We start from the raw sequence: 18,319 nt of genomic DNA on the forward strand, positions 1-18,319 counted from the left end.
CTGCCCTGAAACCCAAAGGATCAAGAAACTCCAGAGAACAGCACCTCTGTTTACCCACAGCAACATCTTTGCAACAGAGAAGCAACTTTTAAAGAACTCACTCTTCCTGCCGGAAGCGTGAGACTTCACCCTCTGCTCCCGACGCCCCCTGCTCGAGCTCCAGAGAACCAACACTACAGGAAGGACTACCAGGCGACTGCGACCTCATGAATAGCCCGAGCCGAACCCCCTGGACCCCCACAGCGACACATGCAGAGAGAATCCAGAGGCTCCACCTGACCGCGACTGCCTGTAACAAGGAACCCGACGCCTGGACCAAGTACTGCACCCGGAGCCCCCAGGATCAGAAGGAACCGAACTCCAGTGCAGGAGTGACCACCGGGCGACCCTCTGCCTAGCCCAGGTGGTGGCTGGCCCGAGAAGCCCCCCTGTGCCCTGCCTGCACCGCTAGAGTGACCCCCGGGTCCCTCCATTGATTTCTATTACAAACCCGATGCCTGCTTTGAACACTGCACCCAGCCGCCCCTGTGCCGCTGAAGGTGTGTTTTGTGTGCCTACTTGTGTCCTCCCAGTGCTCTACAAACCCCCCCAGTCTGCCCCCCCGAAGACGCAGGTACTTATCTGTTTGCAGACTGGAACCGGAGCAGCCCTGTTCTCTGTAGGCGCCTATGTGTTTTGGGCCCTCCTTTGACCTCTGCACCTGACTGGCCCTGTGTTGCTGGTGCGGTGACTTTGGGGTTGCCTTGAACCCCCAGAGGTGGGCTGCCTATGCGAAGGAACTTGAACTTGTAAGTGCCTTACTTACCTGATTACTTAACTCCCCCAAAAACTGTTGATTTTTGCAGTGTCCACTTTTAAAATAGCTTATTGCCATTTTAAATAAAACTGTGTATGTTACTGCTCTAATTCAAAGTCCCTAACTTACCTGTGTGGAGTACCTTGCATTTTATGTATTTACTTCAAATCTTGAAACTTGTGATTCTAAAATAAATTAAGAAAATATATTTTTCTATATAAACCGTATTGGCATGGAGTAAGTCTTTGAGTGTGTGTTCCTCATTTATTTCCTGTGTGTGTACAACAAATGCTTAACACTACCCTCTGATAAGCCTACTGCTCGACCACACTACCACAAAATAGAGCATTAGAATTATCTAATTTTGCCACTATCTTAACCTCTAAGGGGAACCCTTGTACTCTGTGCACGCTATCTCTCACTTTGAGATAGTATATACAGAGCCAACTTCCTACAATACCTTACTAGTCCCACTCCCACACAAAGTTGGGCGTGCACTCCTAAGGTTGGTTTCATGAGTGTTCTTGCTGCAGTCAAAGTCTTCATGTAAGTCTCAACTAGAGGTGATACTGCTATCATTGTGTTAGCATGCAGGGCGCCTCAGTGTTTGATAGGTTACAAAGTGGCCATCTATACAGATATTCACAAAGCACTACTGACTAGACGGCCAGGTGCAGTGGGAAGGGAACTTGAGTCATTGAGTCCAGCAGGACTTTTTGGACTGAGTCCATTTTACAGACCCTCCACCTGGGGAAGTACTCCCTGGGTATCTATTCTTTAGGTGAGGAACCTGCAGTTAGAAGTATCCATCAGAAAACAAAGTTATTTTTCCTTTAGTAACACTGTCTCTGGTGGACACTGTATCTAACCATAGGTTCCTCACCTCTGACTTACCCCATTACCCTGTGGTATGGTTTCTTTTTCCATCCAGAAAGGTTTACAAGCTAAAGATCTGCACATGGGTACTCTACTTGAAATGTTTTTTTTTAAAACCTTGTTTTATTTATTCATAGCTCAGTACAGGACAGTATTAGCAAATATAGTCAAAGAATACACCTTGTTCAGAGGTATCAGTTTTCATTGGACCAATCAGTTGTCAAACCCTCTATTCATATTATGCCCTACGGCCCCTTAGAGCTCTTGTGGTAAAGCCTCCTCCCCTCTTACCCCCATTATTCACACTAGGCCTTCCCCTTACAGTCCTCTATATCCACACCATACGGACCATATCTTGTCTAATTTCTGTGGGCAACTCCAGCTTTGGTAGATCACTCGTTCTGCATGATGACACCTATACATGTTTCTTTCCTAAATCTGGACGACTGGTGGCTCCGATGCCTCCTAGGATCAGGCAATATCTCTTTTGGCTACCTCTGCCGCTAGTTTCAGCCAAGTCTTTTTTTTAGTCTCAGACAGGTCTCCTCCCCGTGATCTGGAGTATCAACAATCTAGGTTCCTGAGGAACCGAGAGCCTCGTGACCTGGGTCATGATATGTACTATTTTTCCCCAAAACTGTTGTATTATTGGAGAGTCCCATAGGATATCAAAGAATGTCCCCATCTCACCACCCCCTCTTTTACATAGGTCTGAATCCCCATGGCCCATGTGGTACAGGAGGAGTCTAGAGTATTATGACCTGTGAAGTATTCACAGTTGCACAAGGCGGAACCTTACCCAGATTGCCACCTCTCTAGGGCTCTGAAGGGCATCCTGCCAGTCATCATCTTAGATTCGTCCTACATCTTGTTCCCATGCCTCATTGCCCAGTGTTGGGTGAGTTATTAATTCATTTTTTATAGAATGGAGAAATCGTTTTCTCTGGTATGGGGGCCTTTAGTAGGTGGTCCTCCAGCATGGAGAAGTCAGGAATCTGTTCTCCTACATGGAGATGCTTCCCAAGCGTGTGACCCAGTTGGATGTACTTAAAATTCTCTAGGGTCCCATTCATATTCAGTCTGTAGGTCCGCCAGAGTGATCAGTGAACCACCCCTCCAGATATCTCCAAGTTTATCAATGCCGAGTAGTCCCCAGCTGAGGAAACCCTTTAATGTGAGAAGTTCACATAGTTGGTCACTACACCAAAGTGGAGTCATAGCCGTCAATTTACCACCCTAGCCCAAATAGTTAGTGGCTTCTTTCCACGCCCTCACCACAGTTTGTGCGTGCAGTGGGAGTAGAGCACCGAGGGGTACCCCTTTTCTCCCATTGACTCCCTATCTATTCTGTAGGTGGGTTTCCTCTACTTCCGCATATACCCAGTAACCCACTGAGAGTAGTTGGGGCTGCCCAGTAGTACACCTGTATATTAGGGATCACTATACCTCATTAATATACTCTTTTCTGCAGTTTAACCAGGGATATCCGCGGACATCCTACTTGCCCCAGGACCTTGCGTATTTCGCTATGGATCTTTGTTCAGAATTCATGAGGTATCTTAAATTAGGTATTTTTGAACACACAGTAGGTGAGGAAGGAAGATCATTTTAAATAGGGCAGCACGGCCCATCAGAGACAGGGGGAGCTTATGCTAGTGTACGACATCTGCTCCAAGCTGGTCTAGTTGAGGATTAAGGTTCTTCTTGAGGAACTCTGTAGGGTTCCTTGTCACGAAAATTCCCAAGTACGAAAACCCCTCGGTATTCACTGGGGCCAAGCACTGCGCCAGTAGGGAGATGTCCCCGGTTGTCAGAGGAAAGACCAGGAACTTTTCCCAGTTTATTTGATACTTGGAGTAGGCTCCAAAGAGCTGGAAAATGTGTAGTAGTCTATCTATGGACCAGTAGGGCCTTGTGACTTATAGGAGAATATCATAAGCGTATAAAGATATCTGAGCTTCCCACCAGCTTCCTTCGGGTTTACCCCACACCAGGGAATCCTGGCGTACCCATGGGGCCAGTGGCTACAATGCAAGGGCAAACAACCATGGCCATAGTTGGCAACCCTGCCTAGTTCCTCTATGGAGCGTAAATGGGTGGGACAATACCCCATTCACTCTGACCCATGCCTGGGGGCCAGTATATAGCAGATGAACCCGAGCACAAACTTGGGAGCCAAACGCCAGCCTGGCTAGGATAGCGTGGACATAGGGCCATTCAATACTGTCAAAGGCCATCCTGGCGTCTAGTGAGAGCACTGCCACCTCTTCCGCCCCCGAGTCCACTGTAGTATGCAGGATCCCATATAGGCACCTTAGGTTTACCCTAGTGCTTTTATGTGGCATAAAGCCAGTTTGATCCTTATGTATTAGTTTGCCCATGTGTGGATGTAGTCTATTAACCAGAATTTTTGCTAATACCTTGACTTGCGGGTTCAGTAGGGAGATAGGACAATATGAGCTACAGGACGTTGGGGGGCTCGTCTTCTTTATGTAGGACCCCTATGGTGGCGAGTCTCTGGTCCCCCGGAAGACCTCCCTCTATCTTAGCTGCCTGGAACATTTCCAACATATGGGGAGCCACAATATCTCTCATGCTCTTAAAGAGTTCCATTGGGAGTCCGCTGTGGCCCACCCCCTTCCCTGATGCAATCTCTCGTAAGGCCTGCTGTACTTCTTCCACTGTCAGTTCCTGATCTAACAGCTATCGGTCCTTGACAGTGCCTCCATGGGAGGTCTTGCAGTAGCTCCTCAAGTTCCTCTCGGGTAGTGGTCATCTGGGAAGAATATATACGTTCATAATAGGTAGCAAAGGCCTCTGCTATATCCTCACTTGTGGAGTGCTGTACTCCCCCCTCATCACAGATCTCTGCAACACAGTTCCTGCTGCTTTCTAGCCATGCCAGTAGTTTATTCGCCTTGTCTCCAACCTCATAAATCTGCCTTTGCATAGCTCCCTCATGGGCTCGTGCCTCATTTGTCCCTAGATCGTGCATTTCTTTTTGTTTAAGTTGGGGCCTGTGACATTGGTGCAACCCCCCACCCAAGTGTCTCCGCCTCCAAGTCGGAGACCTTCCTCTTCAGTGTTGCATGTTTACTGTTCCGCTCCTTTTTGTGGCCCCTGATTAATACCTGGGTCTGCCCCTTGAGTACCGTCTTGAATGCCTCCCAGAGTGTACTTGCTGAGTCTACTGTCCCACAATTTTCAGAAAGCTATCTCTCTGCCCCCTCCCATATCTTTTCCGAGTAGCCTTCCTCTCTTAACCACCATGGTTCTAGTCTGGGCATTTGTGTCATGTCTCTAATGGTTCCCCTCAGTGTAGCCCCAACTGGAGAATCATCGGAAATACCTCGCGCTAAATGGGTTATCCCTTGGAAGCTGCCTACACTTGAGTGGTGGGTGAATAAATAGTCTAAACATGAGAAGCTTTTGTGAGTCCGTTAGTCCCAATGAATCTGCGAAGGATTTCAATATGTTATCTCCCCCAACCCCTCCCATCTGAGTCGATCATATTTCAGGTCCATAATATCATTCATGTCCCCCCCACAATTAAAATCCCAACGCAACAGCTTTGCCCCAAGGGCTGGAAAGTTATCTGAATGTAGTCTAGGGGGGATGTACACAGAGCATAGGTTGAGGGCCTGTCCATGGCAGGTTCCGGATCGGGCCACAAACCTGCCCAGGGGATCAGTCCAGATGGGAGCAGCAATAAGCGGTGCTGTCTTCCCCAGTAGGATTCCCACTCCTCTTAAGGTGGCAGTAAAGCCATAATGCGTCAACATAAAGTACCCCATTTTGTCCAAGACTTTATGGTGATTACCCTTCAGATGAGTTTCCTATATGAAAACTGAGTCTGGTGTATGTCTCCTAATATACTGTAGGACTAAAGTGCTTTTATTTTTGCTTCCGAGGCCATTTACGTTCCACGTCATGACCTTTAATGGCTAAGCCTTAATGGTCATCATGTTGGATCAGATACTTTCGCAACTCGTGACTATTTGCCCCTGCAGACTGAACTCCCCCTCGAACCTCCCTACCAAGGCTTCCCATCTTCTTCTGAGTACCAACTTCCTAGGCTCTCTTTAGATAAACATTAGCTGTTGTGAAGTGACTAAACCTCCCATTTTCCCAACTAAATCCCCCTGCCCTGCAACCCTGCGTATTAGACTCAGAACTGTCCAACCTCCCCAGCTTGCAGAGTGCCTGTGGCCCTAACTGTAACATTAAGGGCCTCATTATGAACTCGGCAGGAAAACCCTCTGAGTTTGGTGCTGGTGGTCAACAAAAGACCACCAGCGCATTGAAGACCCAGCCGGCCACATTATGAACATTCAGCTGGGGCAGTGTTTCTGCCAGCCGGCCCAGCGGAATGCAGGGGTTGCACATTGACGCCGACTCCACATTGAGCTGGTGGCAATGTAGCAGTGTGGCGGGTGCAGCAGCGCCCATCGCGCATATCGCTGCCTATAAAGTGGCAAGTGACATGTACGACAGGGCTGTGCACGGGGGCCCCTGCACCCATTCCTCCAGCCTTCCCCTGGCAGGGTAAACCGCCAGGGAAAGGCTAGTGGAATCAGGTATGTTATCCGGTGGGCAGCGCTACTTGCGGCGCTGCACTTTCGGATATGTAACTGCCATCGCCAGGTCCCCTGGCAGTGAAAGACTGGCGGTGGCGGAGTTACGCCAGTGGCAGTTCTGCCACGTATATTATACGGCGTTCTGAGCCGCCATGCCGGTGACGGTAATTACCGCCACCGCCGGCATGGCAGCCCAGACCGCCATGTTCATAATGAGGGCCTAAATGTGTAAGGGTTGGCTGGCTCTTCTCAGACATGCCGAACGATGGCCGGACAAGTCTTTCCTGTTGATTTGGTCAGTCAGTTTATTTTGCAACATCCTGCCTGCTGTCATCTGGTTTCTTAGCCCCTCTTCTGTTTAGGCCTTATGGCTTTCCCCTTTCTGTTTCTTCTGGGGTGCCATGGACTTGAGGTGGACCGGAGGAGGCCGCCTGCCGCTACGTTCTCGTGTGTGCATCTTTTCCTTTCTCATGGGCTCACCAGCCTCCTTCACGCCATCCTTTGATCCAATCCCACGCGTTTGCTGGCGAGGTAAAATACCAGGATTTGCCCTCCGCTATCACATGGAACTTTGCTGGGAAGAGCATCATACATTTAAGTTCCTTGGTGCACTGTACTTTTATAACTTCATCAAAGCTACGGCGTTGTTCCTGAACTTGGAGTGTATAGTCCAGAAAAAAACTAATGATCACAATTTCGTAGTGCAAGTCCCCAAGGGTGCGAGCCGCTTGTAGAATGGCATTGCGGTCCCGGTGGTTGAAAATTCTAGCAATGATTGTTCTTGGAGGAGCACCCAGTCTCGGAGGTGGCATTGGCACCCGGTGTGCCCTTTCCACCGAGAAAAAGTTTGATAATCTCTTGGGGCAGAGGGTTTTCAATATAAGTTCTTCGAGAAAGAGATCCATACTTTCCCCCTCCGCCCCGACTACCCTGATATTATTCCATCTTGTGTGGCCTTCCTAGTCTTCCAGTCTGGCTGTCATTGTTGCTAGCTGTGAATAGAGGATTTGCACTTGTTCTTCTAAGCTCTTGGAGGTCGACCTGAATGTCGGATTCTGCTGTGGAAATCTTGTCTGCCATCTTCTGTAGATCCGCAAACTGGAGGGAGACGTCAGCCGTCACTGCGTCCAACTTGGGCTCTAAAAGTGGACTTGAGATCCCAGATTGCTCCCAGTGAAGGTTCCTATGTCACTAATTTGACTGAGTCATGCCCTGACGAGGTAGGGCCTGTTTGGCAATTGCATGATTGTCCATTTTGTTAGATTGTGGGTGGCCTTGATTTTTGGGTTTCGCCATGATATGTGGCAAAGCAGGCCTCTGCCATGCCTCTATGCATAGTTGATTTCTTTAACCTCCTGCGTCTTTCCATCTCCACTGGTAGCTCCGCTCTCACTCTCAGGCCCCTTCACTTGCACTCCTGTTCTTATGTCTCTTCGCTGTGGAGGATGGTCATCACAGGTCTCCCTGTCCAGGGGGTTTTCCTCTGCCACCCCCTCTCCCCCAGATGCCTCTGTTAATGGGGCCGGTGCACCCTCTTACTGGCCCCTTCGTCGCAGTCCTGGACGTTCTTTCTTGGTCGGCCCGGTTATTGGACTTCTGGCCCCCCAGCTCAAGCCATCCACTGCTGCATGCGCCTGTCATTGGGGGGCCAGGATGAAGGGGAACAACTGCAGCACTTCCCTCCGCCTCCTGTCGCGACCTATTCTCCTCTTTGCCAGCCCTCAGTAGCTGAGCCGACCACTGTTGCTTGCCCGGTCCTTCTTACTGCTCTCTATTGGCGGTCAGGATGAGTCCCCAGTGTTCCTGTCCCTCGTTCTTGCACCTGGGCCCCGGGGACTCCGCCCATCACTTACAGGCCCCTCCCACTCTGTGGCACTTGCTAGGCCCAGGTACATGGCTGTACTTCGGGGCTGTTCGCCGTCATGCAGCCATCCGTCCTGGGCCTGCTCCCGTCCATCTCAGCAGTTCACTCTGCCCCTCTTGCTGCCATCTCGGTCATTGCAGCCCCCGGGGCCTAGCCACTCGGCAGTCCCACTCGGGGGGCCGCCCGCCACCACGCGGTCCTCTGCCCAGCCCACTCGAGCCTGTCACCGCCTTGGGCCTTGTCCTCAGCACCACTCTTTCAGGTCGTTGGGGTGAGTCCCCGCCACTGTCTTCTTGAGGCCACCTATTTGGTCTTGGGCCACTCACAGGCCCCTCTGTCAGCATTACACACACTGGGACCCAGGCACTCACTCCGCTCCTCTCCCGGGTGCGGTTCACCTCCTCTCGTGCTGGGAGCTCCTTTTCAAATTTCTCGCAGCCTTGCACCTCAGCAGTGCGTTTGGTCTCTTGAGTCCTTTTTCCTTGGGGCAGTATGTCATCTGTTTATGTCTGGATTTCAGGAGTTTTTATTGCAGAGCCGCAGAGTTCGTTAGATGAAGGCCATCTTCACGTGAGCCAGGCCACGCCCCCTCTCTTCTTAAGTTTTGGGCTTAGGATCTGAGAGTGGAAAGAGAGGCAAGAACAAAAAAAAAAACAGGTTCTGTTTCCAGATAGAACAAACTTAGAGAACGTCTGCATTGTGCGGCCCACTATTGCACAGGAACTTTGCTGTGTGAAAAGGTGCCAGATCTAGTCTGATTTCTGGAGTATCCACCAGAAAGATTGCTACTAAAGGTAAGTAATTGTTCTTTAAGTTAAAAAACAAACATTAAATATCATTAAGTAAGATGTAATATTATTAGTTTTAATTTAGATAATTTCATGCATAAATATTTGGTTTTTAAAAAGCTATTTTATAATTTAAGTTATTTTTTTAAGTGTGGCAAGGGATTTTAGGGTTTAGTCTTAGGTAGTTTTAGAAGTGGCGTAAGTGTTTTTTTTTTTTTTTTTTTTTAATAGTTCAGGGCTGGTTAATTTTTAATTGTGGTAAGGAGTTTTTAGAGTTCATGGTAGTGTATATGTTTGTTAAGGTGTTTTAGTGTTCAGGGATGGTTAGTGTATAAGGGAAGTAACGAGTTTATAGGATTCAGGTAACGGTAGTGTATAGGGGTAGTAAAGCACGTTTAGGGTTCCGGAATGGTTAGTATATTGGAGTAGTAGGAGAATTTAAATGTGCATGGATGGGTTATATAACATTTACAATCATTAAAATAAGTAAAGTTACATTTGTTATATTAATTAAATTTTAAAAAGAATTAATATTTGCATAATTAAAATATATTTTAATACATTTCATTCTAGCATTAAAACGTACATTAATATAGATAATATACATGAAATGGTGTATCTATATGGGCATGTATGTGTGTGTATATATATGTATATATATATATATGTTCGATGGCATGTGTAGCTGCAGATACACATGCTGTGCATTATCCTGCCATCTAGTGTTGGGGTCGGAGTGTTACAAGTTGTTTTTCTTCGAAGAAGTCTTTTCGAGTCACGAGATCGAGGGACTCCTCCCCTTTCGGCTCCATTGCGCATGGGCGTTGACTCCATCTTAGATTGTTTTCTTTCCGCCATTGGGTTCAGACGTGTTCCTCTTCGCTCCGTATTTCGGTTCGGAAAGTTAGTTAAATCTCGGAAAATTCGACGGTATTGTTTGCGTTCGGTATCGGGTTAGTAATATCAGATCGACACCGAAGAAAAGAAGATCTCCGGTAGCCCTTCGGGGCTTCCACTCCCCGGCGGGGCCTGGTCGGCATGACCGCGTGCATCTTCAAGGCTCATAGAACGGACCCCATTCCGTTTCTGCCCCGAATGCCACAATAAGTATCCTTATACAGACCAGCATTTGGTCTGTAATTTGTGTTTGTCCCCCGAACACAAAGAGGATACCTGTGAGGCCTGTCGGGCATTTCGGTTGAAGAAGACGCTACGGGATCGGAGAGCTCGAAGGCTTCAAATGGCGTCGTCGCCGGCAGGACACCACGACGCCGAAGAAGAGGAGACTTTCTCCATTCCTGATTCGGACGAGGCCGAAAGTGAGCAGCCGGCGAGGCAACAAACCGTGAGTAAACCTGCCCCGGCCAAAACTCACACAAAGCCCAGGGGACGCCGCCGCCGGCAGGCCATGGCTGAACCCGTAAGCACGGTGACCAACCATCGGCACCGAAAAAGGGCACACACGTGTCGAAGACATCTGACTCCGGTCGAGATACCGGCACAGAGTTTACTCGGCACCAAGATATTAGCTCCGACCAAACTCGGCACCGAGATATCGGCACTCCGAAACCGAAAAAGGTGGCTTCGGAGCCGAAAAAGACTGCGTTAAAGGTTCCGGTGCTGAAACACCCAGCCTCGGAGCTGAAACAGAGCTCCTATTCCGAAGAACAAGGCCTTTTATCACAACTACAAGGCCATAAATCTGGACAAGAATTAGAGATGGGAGAGCCAGACTATACACAAAGAAGGCTCCATATTCAGAAGGACACAGGGAAAATAAGAACTCTTCCCCCAATTAAAATGAAACGGAAACTCGCTTTCCAAGAAACAGAAAAACAGCCAAAAGCAAAAGTGGCTAAAGAAAAAACTCCACCACGTTTTTCGCCACAGCCACTGCCACAGCACTCACCACAACTGTCACCAATTGCAACACCCCCAATGATGCAATCACCAACGCACACGGATGAGCCAGGATGACCCAGATGCATGGGATCTATATGATGCACCAGTATCTGACGATAGTCCTGATTGCTACCCCTGCAAGACCATCACCACCAGAAGACAGTACTGCTTACATGCAGGTGGTGTCCAGAGCAGCTACTTTTCACAATGTAGCACTGCATGCAGAACCTATAGAGGATGACTTTTTATTCAATACCCTGTCATCAACACATAGCCAATACCAGAGTCTGCCTATGTTACCAGGCATGTTAAAACACGCAAAACAGGTGTTTCAAGACCCCGTCAAAGGCAGAGCCATCACACCGAGGGTGGAGAATAACTACAAACCTCCCCCTACGGACCCTGTGTACATCACGCAACAACTAACACCTGACTCAGTAGTAGTAGGAGCAGCCCGGAAAAGGACAAACTCACAGACTTCTGGGGATGCACCACCACCCGACAAAGAAAGTCGAAAGTTTGATGCAGCAGGAAAAAGGGTTGCAGCACAAGCAGCCAATCAGTGGCGTATTGCCAATTCCCAAGCTTTATTGGCAAGATATGACAGGGCTCATTGGGACGAAATGCAGCATTTCATTGAACATCTTCCCAAAGAGTTTCAAAAGTGTGCACAACAAGTGGTGGAGGAGGGCCAAAGTATCTCCAACAACCAGATACGATCGGCTATGGACGCAGCGGACACAGCCACCAGAACAGTGAACACGCGGTCACTATTCGGAGACACGCATGGCTACGCACCTCCGGATTTAAGCCAGAGATCCAGCAGGCTGTGCTGAATATGCCTTTTAATGGACAACAGTTGTTTGTGCCGGAGGTGGCTACAGCTATAGAAAAGCTGAAGAAAGACACGGACACGGCCAAGGCCATGGGCGCGCTCTACTCCCCACAGAGCAGAGGCACAGTTAGGAAGCCACACTTTAGAGGGGGGTTTCGGGCCCAAAGCACAGAACCTTCAACCTCACAGGCCAGACCCACATACCAGGGCCAATACTAAAGATGAGGCTTTCGGGGACAATATAGGGGTGGACAGTTCCCCAAAACAAGAGGAAAATTCCAAAGCCCAAAAACCCCACAAACTAAACAGTGACTCCAATGTCACAAATCCCCAACACATAACACCAGTGGGGGGGAGAGTCACAGATTATTACAAAAATTGGGAAGACATAACTACGGACTTGTGGGTCCTAGCCATTATCCAACATGGTTATTGCTTAGAATTCCTACAATTACCTCCAAATGTGCCTCCAAAAGCACAAAACATGTCCAAACAGCACTTGGATCTAAAACAACTATAAGTCCAAGCGTTATTACAAAAAGAGGCGATAAAACTAGTGCCCAACCATCAGAAAGGAACAGGCGTTTATTCCCTGTATTTTCTAATACCAAAAAAGGACAAAACACTGAGACCCATCTCAAATCTCAGAACACTAAACATTTACATCAAATCAGATCATTTTCACATGGTAACACTTCAAGACGTGATTCCCTTACTCAAAGAACAAGACTACATGTCAACATTAGACCTCAAGGATGCTTACTTCCATATATCCATACATCCTTCCCACCGGAAATACTTTGTAATCCAAGGAGTACACTACCAATTCAAAGTGTTACCATTCGGGATAACAACAGCACCAAGGGTATTTACAAAATGCCTTGCAGTAGTAGCTGCACATATCAGAAGACAGCACATACACGTATTCCCGTACCTAGACGATTGGTTAATAAAAACCAGCACTCAGAAACAGTGTCTTCAACACACAAAATACGTCATAGAAACCCTTCACAAGCTAGGGTTCTCAATAAACTACCTAAAATCACACTTACAACCATGTCAACTACAACAATGCTTAGGAGCAACAATCAACACACAAAAAGGGACCGCCACTCCAAGTCCACAAAGGGTACAAGCATTCCAAAACGTAGTACAAAGCATGCACCCAAATCAACAGTATCAAGTAAGGTTTGTGATGAAACTTCTAGACATGATGTCTTCATGCATAGCCATTGTCCCAAAAGCAAGGTTACACATGTGGCCCTTACAACAGTGTCTAGTGACACAATGGACACAAGCACAGGGTCAACTTCAAGATCTAGTGTTGATAGACCGCCAAACACACTCCTCGCTTCAATGGTGGAATCCTATAAATTTAAACCAAGGGCGGCCTTTCCAGGACCCTGTGCATCAATACGTGATCACAACAGATGCTTCCATGGTAGGGTGGGGAGCACACCTCAACCAACACAGCATCCATGGACAATGGGACACACAACAAAGACCACTTCATATAAATCAACTAGAACTACTAGCAATGTTTCTAGCATTGAAAGCTTTTCAACCGTTAATAGTCCACAAACACATTCTTGTCAAAACAGACAACATGACAACAATGTATTACCTAAACAAACAGGGAGGGACACACTCATCACAGCTGTGTCTCTTAGCACAGAAGATTTGGCATTGGGTGAATCACAATTGCATTCGCCTAATAGCACAATACATCCCAGGAATTCAAAACCTGTTGGCCGACAATCTCAGACGAGATCACCAACAGATACACGAATGGGAACTTCATCCCCAGATACTGCAAACCTACTTTCAAAACTGGGGAACACCGCAAATAGACCTATTCGCAACAAAAGAAAACACAAAGGGGGTTATTACAACTTTGGAGGAGATGTTAATCTGTCCCAAATGTGACGGATATACCACCAGCCGTATTACGAGTTCCATAGGATATAATGGACTCGTAATACGGCTGGTGGTATATACGTCACTTTTGGGACAGATTAACACCTCCTCCAAAGTTGTAATAACCCCCAAAATGCCAAAACTTCGCATCCAGGTACCCGCACCCTCACTCCAAGGGCAATGTGTTATCAATGAGTTGGTCAGGGATATTTACTTACGCTTTTCCCCCTCTCCCACTCCTTCCTTATCTAGTAAACAAATTGAGTCAAAACAAACTCAAACTAATACTAGTAGCACCAACTTGGGCTCGCCAACCATGGTACACAACACTACTAGACCTGTCAGTAGTACCTCATATCAAGCTACCAAACAGACCAGATCTGTTAACTCAACACAAACAACAGATCAGACACCGAATCCAGCATCGCTCAATCTAGCAATCTGGCTCCTGAAGTCTTAGAATTTGGACATCTAGACCTTACACAAGAATGTATGGAGGTCATTAAACAAGCTAGGAAACCTACTACAAGACATTGTTACGCAAATACATGGAAAAGATTTGTTTATTACTGTCATAATAATCAAATTCAACCACTGCATGCGTCAACAAAAGACATTGTAAGCTACTTATTACACTTACAAAAATCTTAGATAGCTTTTTCATCCATTAAAATAAATCTCACAGCAATTTCTGCCTATCTGCAAACCATTCAACATCACTCTTTAGAATCCCAGTCATAAAAGCATTTATGGAGGGTCTAAAAAGAATCATTCCCCCAAGAATACCACCAGTTCCTTCATGGAATCTCAATATTGTATTAACACGACTCATGGGTCCACCATTTGAACCCATGCACTCTTGTGAGATGCAATATTTAACATGGAAAGTCGCCTTCCTAATAGCTATCACATCTCAAGCATTTACCATACAGGAACCCTTTATACAAATACACAAACATAAAGTGGTTCTACGCACAAATCCAACATTTTTACCAAAAGTTATATCACCGTTCCACTTAAATCAAACTGTGGAACTCCCAGTATTTTTTCCACAACCAGACTCTGTAGCTGAAAGAGCATTACATACATTAGACATCAAAAGGGCACTAATGTACTACATTGACAGAACAAAACTAATTTGAAAAACAAAACAACTATTTATTGCCTTTCAAAAACCTCATACAGGTAACCCAATTTCAAAACAAGGTATTGCTAGATGGATAGTTAAATGCATTCAAACCTGCTATATTAAAGCAAAGAGAGAGCTGCATATTACACCAAAGGCACACTCAACCAGAAAGAAAGGTGCTACCATGGCCTTTCTAGGAAATATTCCAATGAACGAAATATGTAAGGCAGCAACATGGTCTACGCCTCATACATTTACCAAGCACTACTGTGTAGATGTGTTAACTGCACAACAAGCCACAGTAGGTCAAGCTGTACTAAGAACATTATTTCAAACTACTTCAACTCCTACAGGCTGAACCACCGCTTTTGGGGAGTTAACTGCTTACTAGTCTATGCACAGCATGTGTATCTGCAGCTACACATGCCATCGAACGGAAAATGTCACTTACCCAGTGTACATCTGTTCGTGGCATTAGTCGATGCAGATTCACATGCGCCCACCCGCCTCCCCGGGAGCCTGTAGCCGTTTAGAAGTAGATCTTGAACATTTGTACATTTGTAAATATATTACTTTAAACTTTAATATGTACATACGTATTCACTCCATTGCATGGGCACTATTACTAGCATACACAACTCCTACCTCACCCTCTGCGGGGAAAACAATCTAAGATGGAGTCGACGCCCATGCGCAATGGAGTCGAAATGGGAGGAGTCCCTCGGTCTCGTGACTCGAAAAGACTTCTTCGAAGAAAAACAACTTGTAACACTCCGAGCCCAACACCAGATGGCGGACTTTGCACAGCATGTGAATCTGCAGCGACTAATGCCACGAACAGATGTACACTGGGTAAGTGACATTTTCCATATATGAATATATGTATTCACTGAAAAAAACAAAGGTTACAGGGCGTTAAAGTTGAGTTCAATCAGTCACTGTTTGTAAAGCGCAGCTACTCACCTGTGAGGGTCTCAAGGCTCTGAATGTACTCGTAAAAAAAACAGAGAAATTCAGTAGTTATAGTTAGAGTTCTTTCAAGTAACTATAACTCACACCCTTGCCTTGCACAGTTTTCTTATCAATAATTTCATTGCAAATGTTGCAGTGATAATATCATAGATGCCGTACAAGATCTCATCAATGATACAATATGTGGAGTTATTAACTGTTCATGGCGAAGGCGTGAGTTATAGTTACATGAAAGAACTCTAAGTATAACTAGTGAATTTCTATGATTTTGTATGAGTAAATTCGGACTGATGGAATTATACTAAATTTGGCAGAAAGGTAACTGCTGGTCCAGAAAGCGCCCTTTTTGTTATTTGGTGTAAATCCTTTCAGTATTTTTGAGAAATAAAAGAAAATCCAAATTTTCATATATATGGATGCGAAGGCTCCACAAACACCTCCCGATCTCATGTTGAGATCTGATTGGCTGTCAACACTTCAACAAGGAAGTGTTGGTAGCAGTTTTAGGTCTCCAGACAAAAGTGTAAAACAAAAACCCCAAAAGAGCCAGCATAGAGTCACTCTGACCCCTTAGCTCTGGTGCTCCCTCAGAGCTAAATATATATGTATATATATTTATTTAATTTTTTTGCTATAGCCCTTGCAGACCTGGTGCCACCACCTCCCTGGGGCTGTGTTTGTTGGAGGGGAACCTCACGGCTCCCCTTCGTGGAGCCACTGATGGCCACAGGGACCCCGAGGGCCGGCTCCTGCTATGTCCTGAAGTGCCCACCCCCGATACATAGCTGTTTGCTTTTGCTTGGTGGGAACTTTGACGGCTGCCACCAACCAAAAGCAAACAAAATCCACTTTGTGCAAGAGAGAGCTGTCAACCATCTCTCGCTTGCAGAAAGCAGTTTTCATCTGTCTTCCACATGCAGGGAACTGCTACTCAAAGATCAGGACGTGGGGAGCCGGCTAGGACCATGGGCTGCCTTGAGGCTCCCCTCATGGTCCTGTCATTCTCTCTCTCTCTTTCCCTCTTCCATCTCATAATGGGATGGAAGAAAGAGAGAGCGATAGTCATTGTAATGGTCTCTCCATGCAATGACTACAGTAAGTAGCCACCTGTGGCATGATGGTTAAGGTCACAGACTTTCACACTGAAAGTTGAGGGTTCTAGTCCAGGTGTGTCTGTGGTCATTTCCCTTCTTTCATTTCCTTTAAACTTTGAACATTTAGGATTCGTACTCAAAGGTGACCTCACCTTTTTCAATTGATAAATATGTTTCTTTTCAATTTGTCCAGAAATGCCCCATTCTAAGTTTATGATCAGTCAAAGCCTAAGAAAAACACCCTCTCTCACTCGCTCTTTCAATTTCTCTTTTTCAATCTTTCACCTGCTCACACACCCACTCACAGACCCACTCGGGCCCTCGTGCGCTCACTCACAGACCCACTGAAACACTCATGCCCCCACTCACAGACCCACACAGAAACTGACGCACTAACTAGGACACTGATGCACCCACTCACATCTAAACACACTCTCACCCCCACTCTCACCCCCAGATACACCCTCTTGCACCCAGATAGACATCCCACAGCCTACTCCTGACTATGCGCAGTGCAGGGTTGGATGGTTATAGGGGTTGTCTGCAGGGCCTGGCCACAGCCAACCCATGGTGCGCACAGCCGAAAGCCGTGCGCAGCGCGGGATTGAGTTGTTATAGGGGTTGGCCTCAGGACCAACTGCAGCTGAGCACAGCCACAGGTCATGTGTGGAGGTGATTGGATTAACATATATTAATGAAAATAATTTTGTTTAAAAAAAAAAAAAAACATACAAATTTACTGAAAAAGACTAAGGTTACAGGGACTTTATAGTTAGGGAATATAATTAAAACATAGAAATTCACTTAAAAAAAACCAAAAGTTACAGGAATGTAATATGCTCACATTTTAAACGTACCAAACCATAGAAAATTCACCTGCTATAGTTAGTTATCAAAAGTCACTATAACTCGTGCCCTATAGTAACTATAACTCCATCCCTCGCCATTCACTACTAATTACCCCAGTCATTCCCGCAATCATGACATCTTTTATAACATCATTAATAGTATCTCTGTAACGTTTGTTGTAAAATTATTCATTAAAAAACTGCATGGTGGGGGCACGAGTTATAAATAACTTAGGGCACGAGTTATAGTTACTTTAGATAACTAACTATAACAGGTTAATTTCTATGGTTTGTTACATTTAAAATGCGAGCTATAACGCCCCTATAACTTTTGTTTTTTTTAAAGTGAAAAAAAATGATATAATATATTATATGTACGTTAAAAATAATACCTGCCTACCTGCGAAGTAAAAGCACTCGAGCTGTAAAAGCCCTCCCGATGTAATGACTCCTGATGTAACAACCTGCAAAGTAATAACTGACATTCACCTTTACTATATATCCATGTTTTTGCTGCTGACTCTATTTTAGATTCAAAAGCTAACAAAAGAACGAACACTTTTTGGTGATGGGCAAGATGTTGTTTATCTCCAAGAACCTTTGGGTCTTAAAGAGCGTACTTAAATATTGGGTCTCAGGCTGTGCTTCAGGGACACTGATTAGTTTACCTTTGAAAGGCAACACCAACAGGAGAGAGTGCTGGTTCACTAGCTGTTGACAG

At 46.1% G+C, this 18,319-nt stretch overlaps 1 protein-coding gene across 2 annotated transcripts in view; it reads left to right on the forward strand.

The window, feature by feature from the left end:
• The window catches only part of RNF213 (ring finger protein 213), a 1,978,231-nt gene that overhangs the window by 1,612,353 nt on the left and 347,559 nt on the right, over window positions 1–18,319 (forward strand). The gene's annotated exons all lie outside the window — the stretch shown is intronic.

This window comes from Pleurodeles waltl, chromosome 7 (genome assembly GCF_031143425.1).
Source record: "Pleurodeles waltl isolate 20211129_DDA chromosome 7, aPleWal1.hap1.20221129, whole genome shotgun sequence".
Classification (NCBI taxonomy): Eukaryota; Metazoa; Chordata; class Amphibia; order Caudata; family Salamandridae; genus Pleurodeles; species Pleurodeles waltl.